The 21548-nt window shown below is 34.0% G+C and overlaps 1 long non-coding RNA gene across 1 annotated transcript; it reads right to left on the bottom strand.

Annotated features, from left to right (window-relative positions):
- Positions 1-767: 767 nt before the first annotated feature.
- On the bottom strand, positions 768-21075 carry LOC141461222 (uncharacterized). The gene is made up of 3 exons (XR_012462688.1): positions 21004-21075; positions 14297-14727; positions 768-1035 (listed from the first exon to the last, which is right to left on the bottom strand). It is a non-coding gene; the product is annotated as an uncharacterized lncRNA (long non-coding RNA).
- Positions 21076-21548: the final 473 nt, after the last annotated feature.

Genomic DNA, 21548 nt, shown 5'->3' with positions numbered 1-21548 from the left:
AGTTATTTAGGTCGGGAAAACTATTTTTTCCTTTTTAATTTACACACACTTTTTCTCTTTTGTTTTTAAATGGAAACAATTACCAGAGTAAGCTAATCCAATTAAAAGATGATTTAATTACACATAATTTTGCTAAAAGAAGGAAAAACAATTAAGAAAATCTTCTATTAAAATAGTAATTATACCCTAAGGGAATAAAGGTACAAACAGAAGGAAGGACCAGTTTGTACTAGTGAATTTGCTTTTGCAATTTGAATTGTTTGAACCCTCTGCCAACTCGCCTACTTTAGAAGACAATTCACCGACCACTAATCCAATTTCTTGTCTCTTTCACCACCCAATATAACTTTAATTTCATTAATTTCTCTCCAGCATCACTTCATTACTCTCCATAAATCTAAAATCTAAATATAAAATGATATTATAAATGTCATTCAGGTTTATATGGAAGTGAGTATTCAATTACGCAGCCATTAAATTTAGGCTTTTTATGACAAAATCTTTACTACAGACAAAATTAAGTCCGACAAAGATTCCTATAGGGTAGGAGAGATTGGATTATTAATTAATTTAAGCAAAACAAAATTTTCAAATAGAAAGCAGAGGGAACATGATCCAATGTTTCTGTAATACATGGCCTCTCCGCTGTGTAAAATTTAGGAATTAAATATTATGTAAGTAAAAATTCCTAATTTTAAGAAAATTGGTTGTGAAGATATACGACCATGAGAAAGGGTAAATTTGTTTTCCCTATCATCTCACGAAATAGAATCAAAAAAGTAATGTGTGTTTCCTCAAAATAATTTTTTTTTTTTTATTATTGTTAATTTATTGTATTAACTGGAAAAACAGAATAAAAATTGAACAAATATAGTTATGTTTTAATTATACATATAAATATACAATTATAAAATGTATAACTTAGTGTAATCACCATCAGTTGATTTCTCGCCTCCTGTGTAAATGACTGCTCTAGATGACTTCCATATTTGTGATAAATTGCGGCACACGGCAGTGACAGGTGATTTTTCACGACTAATACACCATCCATAGGGCAATATTTATAGTTTCAATCAATCAAAGACATAAAAAAATTAAATAAAAATAAGCAAAGTGAATGGTTCATTTTCTAAAGTTTTATTGTTCACATTTAGAGTAATTAAAGATGGTGAGAGAGAAGGTGAGCGAAGCTGGAGACCAAATAATTTTCTCTCACTACTATTACTACGTTCACAGTTGAGAATTTTTCTTTTAAAGATTTTCCTACTTTTAGTAACAACAATTTTACGGAAAAAAATGTTTCATTGAAAATCATCAAGAGCAGAACTGATTTTCTGATTGCCATAGAAAAAAATATCAACGCTTTTCTTCCAACTTGATATTAAGATATTTATCTCACTGCAACTTATATAGGAATAGGTCGAAAAACTAGAGTTTACAAAAATGACAAATAGAAGGATGCCTTCTCCTCGGGAAGTGGATGGTGTTATGAAATAGAACTCCCTTTGAACTTCCTGTGATTCTCTCTGTTTATGAAGGACCCTTTTTTAACTTCACAGTTCAACGAGAAGTGAGAGAAACTAAAAAGAGAGAGTAAAATCTGCAGCTTCCTTTAGTCTGACCGTAATTTTATTTCAAATCGAGAGTCACTCGCAAGCATACCAAGGGTTTGGAAGGTGATTTTATTAATAGCCTTCTACGGAGACAATGTTTTGTTTCTAGGAGTCACGGAAAAGTATCTTCGCAGTCTTCATTTCAACTTAAAGATAATCATTATTTCAACTTCCTCATTCGCTGAGACTAATTCATGTACTAGGAAGTTATCCATTACTGTTAACTTTTTTTTAAATAACAATTTAATAATTTTCTATTTCCTTTTTTTAAAAATCTGATTAAAACTATAAAACAGTAAATATGATCAAAATATTATTAAAGTCTAGTGTTCTTCTACCAGAATGAGATTAAACATTTTACAGACAGACACGCTACTACATTTTTGTTTTTATATTATGACTCGTTTTAATTTCCTGTTTTACCTTCGGTTTTATTCTTTCCTTTATTGAATGAATAACTGTTTCAACTAACCATTCCTGAAAGTTTAGGAAAATAAATTGTAAAACAAACACCGTGAGAAGTTTGAAAAGTAGAGTTCATTTGTTTTGTATTTCATTAAAAATAATGAATTCGATTGAAGTGTAAAACATTTTTCAATCATATGGCTGAGTAAACAGGTTTATTTGGGCTGCCAGAGGATAATAAGGTTACTAAGATTTTCAAAATATTATTACAGTCACAGATGAAGTCCCAGGAATTAAAGTACAGGGATATTGTAGCATTATTTCCACATCTTCCTTTAACCCTTCGATTCCAGTAATATAATTTCCTGCTTGGCTGATGGCAATTTCTCTAGGAGATTCTCTCCATAGTTAAAACACCTATAATAGTTAAATACTGCAACATCTCTCTATTTGGAGAAGTAATTCTTTAAAACTTAATTTCACACGCCAATTAATTAGAAAAGTATGCTCCAAAATTACTAAAAGCTTTGTTCTTAAAAGCAAGATTACTTGTAGAGATGACCGAAAATGCAACAAAGAAAAGATGATAAGGGTCAGGAGTAGGAGTACTCGTTGAGGAATACATTCGCGGTCGTATGGTGAACAAGGGGATAGAAAAGATATTTGATTGCACCAAATTCACTAGTCTTGAAGGATATATTATGAGTGAAATTTTGGAAGCTCATAAATTACAGGAAGATGTAAGAAAGAATGCGGCCAATTTCAGTCGGTTTTTTATTTTATTTTGGCCGAGCTTTCGACTTAAGACTAGGTCATCTTCACAGCTTATGCTCTTCGGCAAATTCCTTTTTCTTTATTTGTAAGGTTGGAGTGTCTTCTGTCCTGTCTATAGATATGAGAAGATCTGTACGTTAAAGTGAAGAAGCTCTGGAAGATGAAAATAAAATATTTTGCTAAAATATATTCCCATATGCAAAAAAAAAAGAAAGTATAAATAATAAAAATAAAATGCTCCAAGTAATTCTAATCCTATTCTCCCTTTTTCCTAACAGGCATGAAAACTTGAAGCGGTAAAAAATAAGGGAGAAAAAAGCGACAAATTTAATATCACTTAAAATCTGCACTTTGGAGGAGAGAGAGAAGTGTATGAAGCCAACCGTGAACCGTGAGCAGAACGCGCTCTACCGAAGGGAGAACCTTGTAAGGGCCGTAGGTAATTTCGGCGGCTGTAGAAGCACGCCTTGCTTTACCCTTTACCCAATGTGAAATATATTCTACTTCCGGACTCTTATAGTTCTTTTTTTTGCCAACTGCAAAGACAAATTTACTAGAGAGGACAGTTTTTACTTTTTCTTAATTATATTCTTATTTTTGTAGCTTCCGTTTTACTAAATAGGAAGTTCCTTTCAGATCTTTTGCTAATTAAGGTTTCCTCTGCCGTGGTAAACATTAGAGTTCGTTTTCATAACATTTTCAGTTTCAGGCCATCGCCGCTTTCTGCTGCTATTTAGCTGGAGGTCTTATTAATTAAAGTGAAAGTACAGACTTCTACTGTCCAAAATCTGAATATACCAGTGTGGAGGAAAATGTCGTTATATCTTTATTGATGAATGCATTCACCTAGAACCTCAAGGGAAGTTTTGGAAAGAGTGGAGGGCGGCAATCAGAGATGAACATTCCGAGGTGCCAATTCACCTCTTGCATTCCTACTAACGGTCTCCCCTGATATACTGAGGATATCTCCCCCAAATCTAAATTGTCTGGGTGGTTGACCAACAACCGACCACTGTCTATAAGTTTGTTCTTTGGAAGGGCTTAATTAGGTGTGAGAGGTGAATAAAACTACCTAAAGTACGCAAGGTCAGTGAGCTTCATAGAATACAATATAAACTTCGTCACAATAAAGATCACATTAGGCTAATAAAGGTAAATAAAGAAAGGAAATACAATAAACATTAAAACAAAATGTGAAAGGCAGATTTACTACTGCCGATAAGACGCTAAAAAAATTGATGTTGACAGAGTTATACAGCAGCCAGAATACCCCAATATTGTGCGTGCCATGCATACTGAAATTGGAAAACAGGGGCAAAATTGTGTCTATCTGAGTACAAAACGTCTCTCGCATTTTATTTATGCCGCATATGAGGCCGCAGAAGGAAAAATACGGCTGCTGATCTATTTAGTTGAGGATAGACATTGCCTTTTTTGGATGGCATTTTCCTGGTGCCATTACACGCCTTTTCCGAACACCCTCCACAGGGCGTTCTCTCATATACAGATAAGTTGGAAATGTAAATAATAAAAATTATTAAAATTGGTTAAAATGTTGTGTTAATAAGAACATCATTTCCGAATTCTGGCTGTTGTGACGCTCAAAAACCAACAGCGTTGCAATTGCTTTGCTTACTTCATTCGATAAGAAAACTGAAAAATTTACAGTGCAAAGAAACATCATTTCATGTTCTTCAAAGTTGGCTATAGAGCAAACAGCGGAAGAGTAAATATTGATTAGATAATTATCTGCCAAAGATAAGATCAATGAAGCTCGCTGCTAGAGATCTTTAAGAGAAGGGGAGCAGTCAAACTGGTGGAATTCTTTTACTAAAACTTTCAAACAAGACCCTAATTTTGTTTAAAAAAAAAAAAAAGATTGCCTGAGTTTTCAATGTAGCTAACATTAAGGATTTTAATATCTGAGAAAAGTTTTGCCCTTTATTAACAATTTTACTAAGATATAAGTTACATAATTTTACAGAGTTCACTTTTTAACCTTCAGGAAAAATAATGTGTAGGGAGAAAATGAAATATTTCGAAAAAAGGAAGAAAATTAGTTTGTAATGTCTAAAAAAAATTTCCCTCATGATCTAACGTTTTTTCATTAGTAATATTTCTCTAATTAGAAATCCAATTCTTCTTCTTCTTTCACTTATCTCTCTTAAAGAGGAAGTACTAGAATTGTGCAGATTTTCCATTGAGTTTTCCACCATTTCCGTTTTGAGGAGTATTTATTTAGGTACCTACAGGGAACCCATTTACCAGACACCCTAAAAAGGGAAGTGTACTAGCCACTTCTTCATTGTATACTTGACGCTTGCGTTTATCCCAGCCTAACAACCGAAACTACACTCAACACTGACACCATCAATGCTCAATACACATTGAGCCCTGCGACGATAGTGAACAGCTTGGGTTTACCGAACCCACAGGCAAACTTGAGGTTACCATCACCACACATTTACGCTTCATACACTTAACTGATTGACTACATTTTATGCAAAAACGCTGCAAATTATTTGCTTAATAATATAAAGCTCGTTACTTGGTAACTTAGCACACCTATAACGATAGTAGTAACGGTAGTAGTAACTGTCTTAATATAGGGCCAAAATAAAGCAATTTTTTTAAAGGTTTAATTTTAATAAAAGGTTTCAAAACAATTATCTAATGTTATTTGTTTATAGGGAGCCCCTCCCATTTGTTTGTTACCTTACCTCTATTCGATTATTTTCTTCTACTTTACAAATTGAATATACTCATTGAATACCGGTGAGCTTACTATGTGTGTATGCATATTAGATGATGCTATCTACCGGCTGAATTCAATATTAATAACAAAACTCACCTATGGATCAAGCAATAAAAACGAAGCATTCCATGGTGTTTTTAGTTTTATTTATTCATTTTCATTGAACTCTCCATTCTAATCTAGCCATTGGATACTAATTGCACTCAGAGAAATTGTTTGGCGGAATAAAACGGAATAGTGGAGATGTTGAGGTCGAAAGTGTTCGGTGTGGCTCCAAACTAAAAGAAAAAGAGATTAAACTGAGGCATGCAAACTGTTCTAAACTGGAGGCTCAATAAGAAATAGGTTTGGAGGAGCTGCTAGATTACCGTTCTGGAAAGAGCTGCCTGAAAAGAGCGCGCACAAAGAAGAATAATGCAGGAGGGTAATGACGCAGTCTGATTTTATTCTTAAGGTTCCTGAAGGAAATGCTCCTGCTTCGTTTAGAGATAATATTTCCTGTAAAACCTGAGCAGATCTGAGGCTTTTAGAGTTACGACCACGGATTACTATGCTGAAATGATTGGCCTCATTGGGTCATGTTTTCTGTTGCGAGAATTTTCAGGTTGATTACATAGAAATGACCTTTAATTAGGATAGTTTATGCGCTTGTCGGCTGGTTTTGGATTTAGAGATTTAGAAAAAAGGAAAAAATACAAAATCTTTCTTAGTTTTGCTGGAATTTCCATAATTTCTGTTTCTAATGTTGTACTTTAATGCCAAACTTATATTATTCACATTAGGTCGGCTAGTTTTGGATGTAGAGATTTGGAAAAAGGAAAAAATACAAAATCTTTCTTAATTTTGCTGGAATTTCCTAACCTTCGTATTCGAACATTGTATTTCTATGCCAACCATATATTATACACATTAGTTAGGTTGGTTTTGTTTGTAGAGATTCAGAAAAATGGGAAAATACACATCCAAATCAAGTTCGTGTATTGTTTGCAATCATACTGACCGCCTGCTCTCCTTCGTCTCCATCAGAGTTATAGAAGAAATATAAATCGTATATGGCTGAAGATATTTACCAAATATCGTCGAATACGCAAGGAAAATTACAACATGAGCATGGATTTCACAGCTGAAATCTACAACAACGAAGCATTAATTAATGATTGAAAATTTATGTTTAGAAATCACGAACAAAGTTCTCTATCAATCCGAAATGCCATCGCCAAATCTATCTACTTTTGCTTCGTTCGATGTAGAATTGCGTCATGAAACAAATTACAACACGGGAGATATTTTGTCGTATGTGCAATCAAATATTGTTAAGCTGAGCAAAAAGGCATTTACGATCAAATAATGCAAACGTCAACAACGGGGTTGGACAAATCTTCTTCTTAGATGCGCCAAGAGAACTGTATTACTCCGCCTAAATGTTAAAACTTTTATTTGAAACATTTCTCCGAGAAAAATAATTTTAGGATTTTTTGTGGCGCAGATGTAACTTAAAACATTCTTTTTAATGTAACAATGGAGCTGCAAAGTAGTAGGTAGAGTAATCTAAATTACTCTGAAAGGTAATATGAGGTAGCCTTTTAAGTAACTTACTTAGATAAGTTAAAACCTACAGGAAAAGTTTTTTATTATTTATTTATTTTTTTAAATTTTTACAAATTTTTTTATTTATTTAAGGCGTGTCAGCATCTAAGGTTATTGGCGCCCAGAGCTTTTTCCAAGGCACTGCTGGCCTCTGGACAGTGTTCTCTTCGTTAAAGACACCACTGTCCATCGCCGGAGAGTGAGCTGTAAGAAGCACCTAGGAAGAGAAAATCTAAGAGCCAGCAGATTTTCTTGTTACTATAAAACCTGATACGATCAATATCATTGATTAGATTGTGTGATTACGCCGGAATTGGTTTTTCTATCCTTCATTCAATTTTCTCCTCCTACAGGAGCACTATTCAAGCAGAACTGAAACCTTTGTTAAATTACTCATGAATAACTGTCGTTTTTCAGTAGTACAATCTGCAAAATCATCTGCATATTACTGTGAAATAGACGGGTCTATAAGAAATGGAACTAAATAAATGCCAAAGATTACATATCCTGCTGAAACTAAAACTGGGATATAAAGTTAAATTTGTGGGCAGAAGGTTAAATCTATAGGCAATTTGTTGATTTCACCAGATCCTCTATTTTACCTTTGACCCCTCAAACCGCACCCATAGAATACACACAACTAACGCTGGCGTGTTAAATGAGTGTGCGCATACTCTTGTTAGAAACTGCTGAGTTTTCAATCTGTATTGTTACAGGCTGGCGAACCGGGTTGACCGGGAATGTAGTCCAGTGGGAGGAAGAGGGGTTCGTTCACATTAAATGTCCATTTTAGTCCGGGCCTGGCAGGTATTCGGCCGCCAATGTGTACTAGTATACAATGCTCCTCGTTTTACACATGTCAAACACACACTTGGACGTCTGTTTCTGGGCAATGCTACACCAATCTCCTCGTTGACATTCACACATATTGTTTGTAGTGAAATGAAATCGCAAATCTTCCACTACCCACTAGGGCAGTCCCAAGTGGCCCGCAGCTACGAAAAAATTAAAAACCAATTAACAACCTAGGGTAGTGTTCTGTAACTAATTAAATAATTTAAATTACTGGAAATTAGAGCGGAAAAATCACTAAAAACACCCACAAGAAAATAAAAGATAAAGTTTGTGAAAAAGTTGAATTAACTTAAAAATAATAAATAAATTAATTAATTAAAGATACAGGTTGTTTGCGAATTCAGTTCTTTGGATTAAAAAGATTGCTCAGGCCTGACCCGGATACAAAGAGCAACAAAAGTTTCCTTAAACTTTGCTTTTTCTAAACTCGCCAAAAAGAAAGCATTGAATTCGAGCAATTTTCGATTTTGATGTTTACGTTGGAAGTTACTTCGTAACACGGAAGTAATAAACAGGTAAAACATGGTTCAACACAGTTATATAATTTTATTTTCTAATTTTTACATTTTAAACAGAACTTATCATTTACATTTTTCTTTATCCGGTCAACTGAACTAAAGATGCCAAGTTTTAGAAGTATAAATAAAAATTGATTAGAATTACAATGTAATTCTTTTATCAGAAAGTCGACTGAGGGCATATCCCTTTAGTTTTGATTTGTTTTTAGACCAATTGCCAAGACTCAGAATTAAGAAAACTAAAGCGCTCCTATTGGAACTCCATTGAAAGTCATTAGGCAATTATCTTCTAAAGTTTATATGGATCCCTCTAAAGAAAAATTATGGAAATTAGGAGCGAGTATGTTTGGTAGACTATTTTGTTTGTCTAAGTCACTGATAATATTCATTTCAATAAATTTTACTTTCCTTCTTGGAGGTCACCTGGATTATTTCCAAGTAAACATCTTTAAAAAAACGAAAGAGTTTCCATACTTATAGTTTTTCATAAGATACCCAAATATTAAAAACCCCATTTTGCATTCAAAGCAGAAAAAGAAAAACTATAATTCCTACAAACTTATGATATATTTCTTCCTCTTTTACCATTTTTATTTTCTTACTATTCGCCATTCTATTTAAAATGACACCATTCTTAAGATTAGGGTAAACATAGAAATGTTTAAAACTTTTCTAAGAACTGTTTGTTAAACTATTCTCAGCCAAGGATTTTTTAATGGCATCACGGATTCAAATTTAAATTGCAAACTCTCTTCTATGCTTCCCAATCTGTCATACTCCTTCATTACATTCTTGATTTTATTTAAATATCAAGAACTCCTATGAAGACTGACTGGTACATCACAAGCTTGAACCTTAGAACCCGAGGAAACAAACCAAAAAGAACTCTTGAACCCAACCAGTTCTTGACAAAACGGCTTCTCATATTTTCTGTAAACTCGCAATGTCAACTACTTTTTTGATCCCAAATATGGAAATCAGATCATCTTCGCTAAAAAATCAATATTTTTATCACTTACCACTTTCAAGCTAGCAGATAGCGTTTGGTTTATCTTGGTTTCTTCTTTTAACTGGTGGAGACAATTCTGGAATAGATTTAGGCCTCGTCTCTTCTTCCATTACTCTAAATGGCCACACTACTAATGAGTTCTCTATCTGTCCACTATCTCAACACTTCATTGTTAATCTTTCTAGTTTGGACAATCTGGTAGCTCTTTTTAATCCTTAATGCATCTCAGGATTCTTTGAAGTGTTTTTGATTTAATGGATTAGAGGTGCATGCTAAAACGTTTGGATTAACTCCATAACTTGAGCTTTTAGGACTAGTTTGTGGAGTCTACTTTGTTTTTAAGTGTTAGTTTTGATCGTTTGTTCAGAAGTCGCTTGAATACGTAGTAAGTTTTTGCACTTGGTTTCATTTTAGAAAGTGGGTTCTAGGTCAAGCATTTGTTAAGTAGCGTCTCATGTACCAACGCCTAGCAGCAAAGACTTGATGGCATTTCAGCATCAATGTAATATCTGTATTTTGTGGGTTTTAACCTTCATTCCCTATTTAGGAAACTGTTGTGAAAAGAAAATTGTATAAGAAAACGTTGAGACCAACTTTCTTCATGATTTCATAACGCAGCTGAAACATGAGAAGAGGAAAAATGCAATAAAAAAAAAATCTCTTGTGACAAGAATAATCCAGACGAAGACAACTGTAAATGATATTTTGTACGAATTAAACAGTATTATATTTCTTGTCACATGTTAAACGGAGGTCACGTGTTGAAATAACAAACTTGGTCAAGTGTTATTATTATTCGTGACCACGTGTACAACAGCGGCGGTCCTGTTGTCAGAAGATTTTACCCTCTCATCTGTAAACCCATTATTTCTGTAAGATTAATGAATCTCTATCTCTCTTTACTCCCCCACAAACCCTGGATATAGAAACATCCCACAGGATTATACATTTCTTCATCTTTGTTATCCTTTCTGCAGTTGCTGTTCCACTACATATACTGAAATATCCTTACAGGCCTTATTCTTGTTTCTATGTCCTTATTCTTGTTTTCCATCCTTCCTCCATTTATTTGCAGTACGGATTCCATTTATTTTCATCAGATCTACAGAAAACATCTTAAACTCTGATTTTATTTCACAGCTACATTGCCAGAAATTTATTTTTATTTTCCATTCCTTTTGAGTCTAGACTTTCCAATAGCGCTCCTTAAAACCTCAAGGAATGTATCGCCCAAACAATATCACATTTATGAGGAACCTTAATATTTAATTTAGTTTGAATATTTATATTTTTTATCTCCACAAATTTTCGGGTAGAAATATTGAAACTGCTATGAGTCCTTCCATGACAAATATTTATCCCAGATTTAATTTATTGTGCGAAGGTAAACAAGCACTTCCTTCTTATTAAAAATAACTATATGATTCTAATACGAAACATTTTTATGGTTCTCTAGTTTTACAATAAAAAATTTTATTTGTGATAATTGGAAATCAAATATATATGTTTATGTTTTTCTATTTTTTAAAGTGTTGATATTGATTTGATGTTTTAATTGCGTTTATAATTATCAATATTTTCTAATTATAACATCTTAAAATTAATATACGGCCTTTTAGGTTTACAAACTTCAATTTGTTCCTGTTTGAAAAAATCGAGCCTAAATTTGGTGGTTTTACAGCCTGATGTTTTCATATATACGAACCTGTATATGTACAATCATATCCAAATATGACCTTAAATGTACTTATAGCCTAATCATTAGGTGTTAGGATAAAAAGAGGTTGGCAAGAAATTTTTACTTTAAAAATTTAAGGGTCGTGGTCGCAAAAAGTTAAAGAAGCACTGCCCTAAATGGTATAGAATATACCAAGTATCATCTCATTTTGCCAACTCGCGATAGCAGTGCAATCAAACAGGTTATGAGGACGTTTCCTCCTCTTCCTGATATAGACCCCATCCTGCGAATGGTTTTCTGAACGTATCTGTTACAGGTATCAAGTCCAGAACATCAGGTATAGTAAGGAAAAGATCTTTTCTTTTTTTTCTTTATCTTACAGTCGATAGAAAATGGAGCCACACATCTACAGATTCACTTCCCAAAGAGAGAAGTTTTCAAGCTTCTCTGGTTTTTAAACAATTCTATAATAAAATAAAAAGATAAGGACCTAAAACAAAAAATCACTTAACTTTTATCATTTCGGATCAACTAAGGGAAGAAAAAATGAGATAGAATTTTAAAAAGTCAAATTACTGATCTTCCGCCGCTGTACACGCTCTTTATATTTATAAAGATTCTATCTAATAACTAAGCTAACGCTATCAAAGTAAATATCCTGTATTAAGGACAAAATTCGTAAATCGTTCCTTTATTATAGGTCCACGATCTTTCCCACCAGCCCTTCTTGCGGCATAATTCTTCTCTAGCCTCCAATAATCAAGTATCATCTCATTTTGCCAACTCGCGATAGCAGTGCAATCAAACAGGTTATGAGGACGTTTCCTCCTCTTCCTGATATAGACCCCATCCTGCGAATGGTTTTCTGAACGTATCTGTTACAGGTATCAAGTCCAGAACATCAGGTATGGTAAGGAAAAGATCTTTTCTTTTTTTTCTTTATCTTACAGTCGATAGAAAATGGAGCCACACATCTATTGAACCTATTCTGCTCCAGAATGAAACTACATATAAGTTAGGCGAGGAAATAAATGATTATTTATCTGTGAAATTTTTAACACAAAATGACCTTCTTTCTGAAATCATATTTCAGGATACTAAAATAATACTTCTAGAAGAGGAGAAAATTTGTAGGCGGCCCGCGGATATTTCACAAAATTAGCAAGTAGCCCTTTGGGATAAAAAGGTTGCAATGACCCCTTTTTGAATACACTACACTAATACTCGTAAATTAGCATGAAAAACATATTAAGGTAAAAAAAGAAATCCTCAGTGGAAAAGCAAGGATTTTTCCAAAGATTTTCTTTCCTTACAATCCAGTTTAGATTAATTCCCAAATAGAGGGGAGATATCCGAAGGGAAAATCCCAGAAGGTGGGTGTTTCAATGTAGGAAATCTGTGAAGGTTAAAGTGCTAGAATGGAGTTTTCGGTTTCACATTTCCTCAGCTAATGTTTATTTCAAGGCGAAAGTACAACTAAAAGCATTTCTTCACTTGTCTGCTCTCTAATCTTATTTTAGTTGCCAGAGACTACTCCAGTCGCAGATCAATGTTTTGGCTCTAAATATAGTTAACAGTTTATTTCAATGTTGTTCCATTATGATTACCAGATTTATAAATAATCAAAGGTCACAATTATTTTTAACAGTATTTATCTATTGCTCATTGCACTTATAAATTTGCGAACAGAAAAAAGATGGTAGATGTGCCATTTTGTTTTTTTTGTTTAAAAAGAAGAATTGTGTTTTCATGTAAATAATTGGGAGGAAATTTCTTTGTGGAAATTGCCGGAAGAGAAATTGTCTTAGTGATCACGCCAAATTTTTCTCTCTCTTTCTATTTCTTTTTACTGAGACGTGCTTCTTCTAGATCTTACTCCATTAAAGGATTCACTTCCCAAAGAGAGAAGTTTTCAATCTTCTCTGGTTTTTAAACAATTCTATAATAAAATAAAAAGATAAGGACCTAAAACAAAAAATCACTTAACTTTTATCATTTCGGATCAACTAAGGGAAGAAAAAATGAGATAGAATTTTAAAAAGTCAAATTACTGATCTTCCGCCGCTGTACACGCTCTTTATATTTATAAAGATTCTATCTAATAACTAAGCTAACGCTATCAAAGTAAATATCCTGTATTAAGGACAAAATTTATGATACTTTATACAAAATTACAATATTAGTACAGCTTGTAATTCGTAGTCGTGTAAAATACATTAGTAGTAGATTGGGAACCTATACTAGATAGGAGGGTCTACTTGCTACATAAAGTTGGTTGGCTGTATGATCATTTGGAGTTATTGGACGGCCAGCTTCCGTTCATGCAGCTGGTAAAGGTTTGATAACCTGGCGTAGATGCCGGTGTGCAAGTTAGGCTACTGAAGGCCAGTGTGTTTGTGTGTATTCTCTCACACAGTCGCACTTTACATAAGTAATAGCAGTAGTCGAAGGTAAACGAGAAATACCAAACTAAATTGAACACCAAACTGAACTGGTGCTGCTGTGGTTGTAATTTACCGACTTTGGCCTTTAGACTTGGTTATCTATTCTATTCTAAAAAGGAAATGAGAAATATTTTGTTTAGAATTTCCAATTAATTTAATTAAACCGGTATTGATTTTAATATCTGCCAGTTCATTTCCTGCCTTCCATCAGATTCTAACAAAACTACCTTCAATCACGTTGACGTTCTATCATTTCTCTCTCTCAAGTAAATGTTCATAACTTTTATTCATTAAACATAAATCAGACAACCCTTCCTTGCGCCGAACACCTTGGACTTCTTCTGGCAAACGACTGACGAGGAAACTTCACCAATAACTAAATAAAAGTTACCGCTTACTAGCGCGACTACTTGACAGAAAATCCACATACTACCAAAACACGTATTTAAAATTTGATTAAACCTATTTGGACTTCTGAACTAGAAACATTAGGGTCAGTCGAGTATCTCCGTCCCCAGGCATTGACCGTCTCTAGCTCCAACAACCAATGGTGTACGTTACTTTTCCCAAATTATAATTTCCAAAACAATAATGATCTGAAAGAACCATACAGATCAAAGAATTAATATCATCTAGATAAATAAGGTTTCATTCTCACCTGCATGTCAACCTTATCCACTAGTTTCTCATCTCTACTAGTTCCTGACAACTCCAACCGACGCTTGAGGTGGCCTTGGCTGGTTTGCTGGGCGATTTCCTCGGCGATGACTACAGTCACTACTCCACTTTTATCTGCATTTTGCAAGACGGTATTACTTTGTATACGTAATAATAGTAATATTTTATTTTATCTTAATAATGGTCCATCTTCAGCATCTTTTCATCAAGTCCCATGCAAATCATAAGCGTTTTCACTCCTGTCCTACAATTAATTCTGGATCTGCCACTATTCCTTCGGCCAGTTAGATTCCACTGTAGTTCTGTCTTTGGTACTCTATCTCAGATATCCGGAAGATTTCTTCAGTCAGAATCTTCTGAGTCAGCAATACTTCTGTTTTTCTGACGATCGAGATTACCCGATGTCCGTCACTAGAACAAAATTTCATCAATTCTAATTAAACAAAGAATTATAACATTTTTAATATTTACACTTTCTTCAAAGTGGGACATTTTCTACGTAATCAGAAACAATAGTAAGTGCACTTTGTAGAGAGAAACTTAATCGTAGAAAACACTAAAACAAAGTGGAAGAGGTGTGGAAAGGAGAAGCGAAACTCTATTCCAATTCCTTAGAAAACTCAAAATTGTATTTTTCAGAAATCTTAATTTCACGATCTTCAGTTACAAGCAGAAGGTTAATTTTAAATCGCAAAAGATTCTCTAATCTGTTAGGTTTGGATGATTCTCAAAAGAAGAGAATAGGGCAAAGCAGATTATCGCTAATTATACCATAATGCCCATTTATGGAACTCTCTGAACCATAATGGTATAAATGAATAACTTCTTTGAGCAAATATTATTTCCATTAACATAAAAAATGAAGTATAAAGTTGGAATGAAAGAGCAAGGAGAGAACGGAGGACTTTGAGCGAATAATAGAGATAAATAAATTTAGATGTTTGCAAGGCAGAGACGTGTCTGATAAAAAGTCGAGCAAGTGGAAAGGTCCATCACCAAATAAACTGAGATGAAGCTGTAGAAGACAAAACTTGGCGCTTGTATTACAGTTTAACGTGAACTAGTGTGTTAGTACGGAGTTCAGTTAAACTAGTAGTCTTGGAGATGTACACGGGATTTACATGACAATAAACAGTATCTCCATTACCTGGAGCGTACCGTCATCTTACTGCCTGGAATACTGATCTTTGTGTTTGCGTTTACTTCTTCCCTTACAGTTCACTAGCTACGAAAAAGGAATGGACCTTTTCTTATAATAAAAGAAAACTTTATTCTCCAAAAAAAAACCTCTGGTTTATTTTCATCACAATCTATCTCTAGCGGATCATCAATTTACTGTGCTCCTTAAGTTACTTTCATCTGAGAGGAAGGAAGGGATCTTCTTGTTTGAACAAGAAGTTATATTGTTAAACCTCGTTAGAGACTCTAGCGTACAATTTTTCTTAGATTTCTACCAATATTTTACAAGAGTAACGTCTCGATTTCAGAACCGAGTTCAACAAAAATTTACAATATTAATTTCTACTTAAAATTTGTCAGTGTGTTAACTCATTAAATCAGTGCAGAACCGCTATCCAGACGTGATCTCTCTTTACGGAGATCGATGCCTTTCTTCCCTCTGGTAAGGGAACTTAAAGAGGCTCCTTGGAAGGTTCTAATAACATCCATTAGGACCTGAACCCGAGATCTTCGCGGGTTCGTCTATTAAGAGCTAATCCCTTTCCTATCCTGTACATTTTGAAAAGGTAATTGCACATACAAACTCAACCACCAATCAGTCTGCTGTACTAATTTACTGATTGGGTACTGTCAAATGTGGATTATAGCATCGTCAATTGATGATAGTAATGTTATTTTGTTATTTTCAGGCGAAATTCTTAACAGTTACTGAACATTAAATATTAAGAATTTTAATTACTCATAAAAAGTTTAATTAAAATCCATGGAATAAATAGTTACTTTTTTCATATAACGAATTTTTAAACCTTAATGGCTCATCCACTTTTCTGACATTATTTCACAAATTCCTGCTACGACTTGTCTCTATACTTCAAATATACATTATTTTCATGACGTTCATCACATTTTTTTATTAGAATTATTTTTATATCTTAGTAATATTTTGATTTACATTATAAAACTTTTTTTTAGGGCATTAGTATTTATTTTTTGACGGAATTTGTAAAAGTAATTAATGAAAATCAACCAGAAAAGGATGCAGTATCCAGTAAAATGTAGGGAAAAGAGGAAGCGATTTGTAACTGGGTTGCCTGTGACAGCTTCCTGCCTGTGACCAGCTTTAAATCTAAATTAAATAATCGAAATCGTTAATTGCTCGATTTGTAAAGGTAGTGAAAAAGAATTAAAGTAAAGAAAATTCAAGCCAGCAGATACAATAAAATATATTCTCCAATTTCGGCCACGCTTTTGAAATAATAATTTTATCTCCTGGATATTTCATCAGGAATAAGGAAAAACAGAAAAGTAACAGCAACTAAAACAGGAGCGCAAAAAAAAAGGAGCTAAAACTCAAAACGAAAAAGCAAATAAATCAAATGTAAAGAATACTTTTACATTAAAAAACAATAATTAGTATTTCCCAATTTATGCACGGGCTAGATACATTAATTTCCCTCCACTTCATATTTCTGCCAAATCATAATATCTTACTTCTGAATTTTCCTGGTAATGGTTCTCACAAAATTGTTGCAAACTTTGTAATAATATATTATATGTAACTGTCTTATACTAGCCCTTTCTCCAGGAATTTTATTATCTTTCAGGAGGATGTGAGTAATAACATAATTTTCCGCTAACTGGGAAAGTATCTCAGTTCGTTCTGAATTTCTGTGTAATATATGCCGTGCCTGTAGTAAATTTTCCTGCACGTGGGATCATTTCCGATTTTACTGGTAGCATTGAAATGGATATATTTCTCCTCTGGGTCATTCTTTCTCCAGTTTTCCCTGGACTGGCCGTTACATTTCTATAGACACATCTGCACCAACTGATTTAATTCTACTCTTAAACACAGTCACTTACAAATACACTTGGTGTACCCCATTCTTTCCTCGGGGGTTAATGTAACTTTGACCGGTAGTATACAGGGTGACCAAAGTTATATGCTCCACCCACTTTTTTTTTAAACGGCGGGAAATTTCGAAAAAATAAAAAACACGTATTTAATCATTTTTAGTCTAGTTTGTTTTCAGTGATTGACCCATTTTTTTAAACCCATGTATCTCGAGATACAGCATCCAACTTTGTTTTTTCAAATGGAACGTTATAATTTTTTTTGCATATTTTTATAGTATTTGAGCTCCTAAAAAAAACAAAAAAAATTTTTTTGAAATCGGTTTGGTTTTCCAAAAGTAATGGTGGTTTAAAATATGAAAAACAAATTTCAGTTTATTGTCAAAATTGAGTTATTTTGTCTAAAGAATCTGTTCAAACTGGGCACAATTAACGGATAGGCAGGCCAAAACTCTGGACTTCCTCGCTTTGCTTGTAGCACCACTTATGGTGGCGAAGTCAAGATCTAGGGAGGCTAGAGTTATTCGACGTTCAGGTTGTTTTTTCTACAAACGTTTGGTGTGGAGTTTTAGGAAATCAACTAATCGGCCCACACTTCTACAGAGAGAACTTAACTGGTGAAAGGTATCTAACTTTTTTTAAGAGACATTTTGCCAGTTCTGCTAGAAGATGTTCCTCTACAACATCGGCTAGATAAGTATTTTCAACAAGATGGTTGCCCGGCACATAAAGCGAGAGTTGTTCGAGGTTGCCTGGACAGAAATTTCCAGGAAAAGTGCTTAGAGACCCATTGTCCCATCCAATGGCCACCTCGATTTTGGACTTGACCCCAATGGACTATTTTTTGTGGGGGATATCTAAAAAATAAAGTGTACAGTAACCTTAATCCCATGGATTCAGTCGATGATCTGAAACGTCGAATAACTCTAGCCTGCCTAGATCTTGACTTCGTCACCATACTGTAAGTGCTGCTACAAGCAAAGCGTGGGAGTCCAAAGTTTTGGCTTGCCTATCCGTTGATTTTGTTGATAAGTTTGAACAGATTCTTTAAAAAAAATAACGTAATTTTGACAATAAACTGAAATTTGTTTTTCATATTTTAAATTACCATAACTTTTGAAAAACCTAACCGATTTCAAAAAATTTTTTTTTGTTTTTTTTAGAAGCTCAAATACTATAAAAATATGCACAAAAAATATAACGTTCTATTTGAAAAAACAAAGTTGGATGCTGTATCTCAAGATACAAGGGTTTAAAAAAATGGGTCAATCACTGAAAATAAACTAGACTAAAAATGATTAAATACCTGTTTTTTGTTTTTTCGAAATTTCCCGCCGTTAAAAAAAAAAGTGGGTGGAGCATATAACTCTGGTCACCCTGTATATCGATATCGTAGCTAGTATTTCTAACTACACTTTACAGTCACCCTCTCTCTTTTTATTTCTCTACAATTGTATTTTCTAAAATTTAAAAAGAAATAACTCGCAGCAACAAAATGTTCGTTGCACGATTTTAATCCTGTTTTATTTCCATCCGAATCTCCTTTAGACTTTTATAGAAAATATATCGCGAGTTTTGTGTTGATAAATCCAGGCTGTTTCTCCTTTGCTTAAATGATAGCACAATTTTGTTAATGAAAAATTAATTAATAAATACTAAGTATTTGTTCAAATGTCATCTTAGTATAAAAATATACAAGGACAATAATTACAAATATAAGAGCAAGGTAGAAAGCCAAAACATCCCACAGTTCTGCGTGATTACGAAGAGCACAACACCGCCAAAGAAGGAGACCCACTTTCCAGCTCTACCCTTTAATTAATTCAATTAGTAACTACCTCAGATTTGTGGTCCGTTACCTTCAAGATTGAATTACTGATAATGTCCCAGTCTTTATGAGCACTCGCATACAAATAATAGGGTCCACACTCAAATCTGCACTTTTTTGAATTTGCGGAAGATTTCTAAATCGTTTTGTTTTTTACAAAACATTTGGGGTTTGTTCTCCCCCCCAGATGTATAAAACTCATTTTCTTATTAATTGTCTAGTAATTTCCTCCGGATTCAAAATTCATCTTGGTTTAGACAAGCAATGGCAAGTGACATTGAGGCGTTCTCTTTTCGTTGTACTCGTGAAAAAATTTACACTTTTTGTGACAATTTTTCTCAAATTTATCAGTTTCTCTCACGTTAGTACTTACTACAGCCCTTTCAAATCTCAGAAATTATGTTTTTTTTGGTGAAATTCCAGAACAAATTTAGATAGCAAAGCGTTTTGGCAGGATATCAAAACTGTTCCAGGCTAGTGTGAATGGATCTGACTTGAATTTGCAGCCAAAATAAAGTCTTTCTCTTCTTGGTGCCCAAATATTCGGGATGTGTTAATAAGGCTTAGCCCAAAAAAGGGTTCCTTAGGGCTTTCAAGAGTACCTGAATTCTCCCAAGGCTTCCTGAGTAGGAATTGAAGGTGAAAACTTAGGCGCGGTTATCCACAAGTCTTGAAAAGGCAGAAATAAACTTGCGATCAAATAAAGATTTTCTTTTAACTGGTTTTTATGAAAACATGTCTACTAGAACGTAAATTTCCAATTCAGCAAGTTGCCAGATATTTAGAATTTTTTAAACAAAAATTATCTCTAAATCTGGGAAAGTCGAACCACCTGAATTCAAGAAAACTTACTTACCAAACTCAGTCATAGAGGATAAGGTGTCTAGGAAAATAGAGAACATTCTAAAAAGGAAGCACATCGTCAAGAAGAAAATCAAACAGCCTTCCTTCCTTCCTAAAGATTACAAGAATCTTTTCTTTTCTTACCTCCCTTTAGAACAGAGATATTGACAAAATATTTAGATGGCGAACTTATCTCCTCTTTTCCAAACAGGCAGTGCCATATTTGTTTCTCTCGAAAAAGTAACATGAATAAGAATATGAGCTAAACAAATACATGAATTTACCCATAACAGAAGGAACGCAAAAGCCAAAGCGTCTGACCTCAGTTTCGCATCTCATTTCTTGCGACGTATTCTGATAACAAAGAGAGAGACTATGCCCTACAAACTTTCTTTCCTTCCAGATGGCCTTAAAACCTTAATTTTTTGAAAATTTGAACGATAGCATCACTACCTCTTACTCTTAGTAGGGTTAAATTATAAAGGAAGTGCGAAGAATTTTATAAAAAACAAAACAAAACATACGTACTGTAAAAAGAAATTGGAACTGTTTAACAGCTGTTGAATACGTAATTATGCTCGATCAGGCAAACCAATTCGAATTAAGCCAAATAAACTTTACAAACGTTCGAATTGTAGTAAACATATATTTGGATAATTTCACGTATGATAAAATACTGAATAATTTTCCAGAAAAGGGTGAAATTTATGCAATTTGATTCCATTTATCAGTTGTGATAGTGGTCCACTAGTGGTAGCGATTGACGAGTGGCCAGTTCAGTGATTTGTGCAGTACGGTGTACCGTATGTGTGTTTACTAGGACAAACATTTGTTTTCAATTGCTAGAAAATGTCTTTGTTTGATTGGAAAACATTGGCTGAAAGCGATGGTCCAGCGAGAGAAGGTTGGGCGATTCCACCCACACCACTAAAAGGGGGGAGTAACACGCCAATAAATCGGTCAGAAGAGACCCTAATACTTACTGTTACTCGCACAGTTGTTTATCAGACGATAACTATAGTTGCGTCACCAGTGGCTCCTCTTTCTTCTCCAACCCCTCACCTACAACAATAGATAACTCATGTGATTCGTTCACTTTATCATCCGCTTCAGTCCACTCCATGGACACGCTGTCCATTTATTTCTCTCGAAAGAAAAGTTCTCACAATTCACAATATATTTCTTTACAATGAACGACCAAAAACTATCACTTGACAATTTGTTATGATGACCCAAAAAAATAAAGCGGTTTTCTTCGCTGCCCTCATTTTAAAAACATTACTCCAACTTCTTCACTTATCGGCAGTTCTATTCATTAAACGTCTTTCTACAAACGAGGTATTTTTTGAGACAAGGCACTGTTTTATAGGATAACACTGTCCAGGGTAATTTATTTGCTGAGAGAATTAAGGGAAGAGGTTACTGTAAATGTTTTGAGAATAATCTATTTATGCCAATCCAATGGGGTAAGAAATTGTACTGTAGGGAATAACTTGTCAGGCTTCGACCAAACGATAAGGGGTGAGAC

The sequence above is a fragment of the Rhodnius prolixus genome, unplaced genomic scaffold, assembly GCF_049639745.1.
Source record: "Rhodnius prolixus isolate KJV_2025 unplaced genomic scaffold, Rpr scaffold_6, whole genome shotgun sequence".
Lineage (NCBI taxonomy): Eukaryota > Metazoa > Arthropoda > Insecta > Hemiptera > Reduviidae > Rhodnius > Rhodnius prolixus.
This window is presented reverse-complemented; position numbering and strand designations above follow the sequence as displayed.